This window comes from Mus caroli, chromosome 13 (assembly GCF_900094665.2).
Source record: "Mus caroli chromosome 13, CAROLI_EIJ_v1.1, whole genome shotgun sequence".
Taxonomy (NCBI): domain Eukaryota; kingdom Metazoa; phylum Chordata; class Mammalia; order Rodentia; family Muridae; genus Mus; species Mus caroli.
Genome location: NC_034582.1, coordinates 107,669,289 through 107,673,259, shown reverse-complemented (window position 1 = coordinate 107,673,259; position 3,971 = coordinate 107,669,289).

Sequence of the window (3,971 nt, the reverse complement as noted above, 5' to 3'; positions counted from 1 at the left end):
TGTGTGTTTGTATGTGTGTGTATGTGCATATGTGTGTGTGTATGTGCGTATGTGTGTGTATGTGCGTGTGTGTGTTTGTATGTGTGTGTATGTGCATATGTGTGTGTGTGTGCGTATGTGTGTGTATGTGTGTGTATGTGTGTGTGTGAGTATGTGCATATGTGTGTGTGTGTATGTGTGAGTATGTGTGTATGTGTGTGTGTATGTGCATATGTGTGTGTTCATGAAACTCCACTCAGCACCTCAGTTCTTAAAAACAAACATTTGAACACAATACAATCCAAAATTGTACTAAAAAGCTACAGCCCCCTCCTTATCCTTCTTAACTCTGTTTTTTCTTCAAAGTCATACGCCAGCATTTGTATCACAGACACATGAAGCAACAGACACTGAATCTTTTATGCTTTGGTCCTGGATTTCTTAACTTCTTGGTTTAAGGGCTTTCTGACAACATACTGGGAACCTCATCTCCTTTAACGAGGCTGAAAAGGTTTTGATTTCAGAATTATACTTGAGCGCTGCAGAATGGTCCTAGGGAAGTATTAAAACGCCTTTGTTTTCCATAATTAAAACACTGTGTTTTCTCGAGAGCAGAGCGTTTTGCACGTTCAGTAAAACATTGCAGTAAACACCGCACGGTCGCCAGGAATAGGAGCTGAGGTGTTTCAGTCTGCGTTGGTTGGCAGGGCATGAAGTGACAGTGCAGAGCGAGCTACGGCGCACTTGCATGACACACCCAGGCGAGCTCTCCAGCAGCAGCTCTCCTTCCTGTGCAGATGGTCTTGGGTTACTTCTTTAGTTATTACACGCTCCGTGTGCCGGATTTCCAAGGTACCCCCCACATTCTGTTACCCCACCTTAAACCTGTAGTTTAAGAAGCAAGGCTTTAGGCTTACAGTCCTCTAGACATGATCTTAACACTACCAAACCCGAAATTTAAAAAACAACAACAAGAACTAGGAAGGCAGAGGCAAATCTCTGAATTCAAGTCCAGCCTAGTGGATAAAGATAGATGCAGGACGGTTAGGGCAAAAAACACTAACAACGAAATGAATACATTACTTTGAGGTTCTGGGTCTGGGATGCATCTCCTTGCTGACTGCTCCCTTGCTGCAGAGCCCCTTCCTCACTCACATCCAGCAAGATTCTCTCTGAGGCTCACCCACACTCAAGCTCCTCTTGTCTCTGACACCTAGACCAGATGTAAGCAGCTGTGTCACTAGGTCATACCTGTCATGATAATTCCCCTAGTATTAATTTATTTGGGAAGTGATGTGTACACACCCTTCTTAGCAGTACAGGATTGGTGCTTGCCTGAATATATTAGCAAAGACTGTTACTACGGGCCAGGACATGTGAGCACTAGCAACAGGTTGAATGGCCATTCTCCTTTACCCCAATAAATGTTGAAGAGGTAGGTCTTTGGGAAGTGATTCAGTCATGATCTTAGAGTTCTTTCAGTGTTGGTTTTGGTTTTTTAATATTTGCCTTTAAGTGTGTGTGTGTGTGTGTGTGTGTGTGTGTGTGTGTGCCCCCTCCAACGAGATCTGAGAATTGAATTCAGGTCTCCTGGAAGAATAGTACTTGCTCTTTACCACTAAGCCACCTCACCTCTCTAGCTTAGAGCTCTTAGGAAGGGATTAGAGACCTTATCCTTAGAGAGCCAGGAGTGCTCTCTCACCCTCCTTTCGCTGTGTTTAGCAGTCCACAGCAGAACTCATTCAAGGATGGCCACCTGATCTTGGACTTCCAGAAAACAAAATACTAATAAGTGTTTATGTAAGCCAGTAAGTCCATGACAACTTGTTACAGCTACCCAAACAGACAAAAATGTGCCATCTTGAAATTTCGCCCACCACACAACCAAATATAAAGGGAAAAAGTGTTGCTTGTTGTTATTTAATGCCTATTGCTTCCTAACTTCATTGAGTTCATTTAAGTTACAAAATCAAGAAAGAAACAAATCGTGGAGACTCTGCTCTCTTGTTCATTCTCTCTCTCTCTGAGCACTCAACTTGTCCCTACAATCCTTAATTGAGGGATCAGGCTTACAGACATATCATCTTCCAAACAAAGTACATTTTATTCCCTTTCTTCAGAAATTTGTAAAAGCATAATATTTATACCATGATGAGAAATAAGGCTCCTTCAAGTATAATTATATTTAAATAGTGATTGTTTAAATAAAGAGGATCAAAATAGACTTATATGAAGAGAATTGGTTTTAAATAGCACACAAAGTATTATGCTCTACAACAATTAATTATGCACTTGAAATAAATAGAAGCGACCTTGAAGGTAGCTGATTTGTAGAAGTAGCATTTGAGGAAATGGAAATGCTAATTGCTCTGATTTCATTATTAAGCACCATAACATGTATTGGATTAAAATACTGTGCACCATAAATAAACATAAACATATTAATTAAAATGAAAAAATATCAATGGGGCATGGTAGCAGACACCTGTAATCCTAGTATTCAGTAGGCTGAGTGAGGCAAGAGGATTGCCAAGAATTTAAGGCCCACTCTGCCAAGAATTTAAGGCCAACTCGGGCACATAGCAAGTAGGAGGTCAGCCAAGACTATAGAGCAAGACATTGTTTCTGGGGGTGGGGGGAGGTTGTTAATTAAGCCAATTTAAAAATAAAACAAATGGAAGTGCTCTTTTCCCACTTTTTAAACATAAGCATTTCTTTCTCGTTGTGTATTTGAAAGAAGTGTATGACAAATTATTAGGAATACTGTAATGAAATACATGATAATTCAAATGCCCAAATTTTACAGAATATTAAAACAAAAAATAAGTTAAAATACAAAGTCAACTTTTTAAAATCTTATTTGCAAGGTCACCAGTTATTTGGTCAAGTTTTTAATTTATAATTTTGAAAGCTAGGTAAACAGGGCAGAAGAACCCAAATTCATAGTGTGCAGCTATAAGAAATACTTTCTCATGGACCCAAGTCTAATGCTGCTTGTTCTTTGAGTTCTTCCAGGCAGAAAGGATAAGAACACAAAGCCAGAGGAAGGATTCGTGCACACAAAAGAAGATTTGGTGCAAATTCTCCAGGAAGATCTTCACAGAGCCATAATTACCATCTTTAAAGCAGGGCCAGACTGTTCCCTTGACCAGAATAAAAATACTGTATAATTTTGCAAAAGCATACTCACAGAGGGAGATGCTGCAGAGGGAGGCAAGGCCATACAAATCCAGTAAGAATAAAAACAGACCGGGTCATCTTGCAGACGTAGGGTGGGGTAGTGGTGAGGGGAGGAAGGAGACAGTCCATATAATGTTACACAAAAAAGTACACAAGTTCACTTCCAGTCACAGATTGGGAACTCTCCTGTGGCCAAAGCCCAGAAGAAAGACACTACAAACTCAAAGAGAAACATTCTGGAAGGACTGGATAAAATTTTTTAAAAAGAGAGAAGAAGAAAATGCCAGACAGAGTAGAAATAAGAGACCAAATGAGAATGAGACCTGGGAGCCAACATAAGAAAGAAGATAAGTCTGTAGTCAGCCAACACAGAGGAGGACTGAGGGATGGACAAAGGAAAGAACGAAATCAACAACATTTGAAAATATCCAATTGCCAAAAAAAAAAGTTACTGGTGATTAAGAATAAATAATAAGCTTGTATTATCCAGGAATCCAAAGTATATGCAATTATCTGACAATCAAAAGTAATGCAGTAACTCAAAGCATAAATCCATCCATAGCACAGATGGCCAAGTAGACCAATTTCATGGACACTTCTAACAATGAAGCAGGATCTTGTTGCTTGAAATGTATTTACATCCTGGGCTAACCTGAGGCACATACTGTTAGTGCCACTGGTATGATCCAGAAGACATAGAATTTTAGAATGTATTAAGATTGGAAACATCCCAAATCTTGGTAGGCTTTTAAGGTTGTAAACTTATTACAAACATGATGATAAGACACTCTACAAATTTGTTGTGTTACACT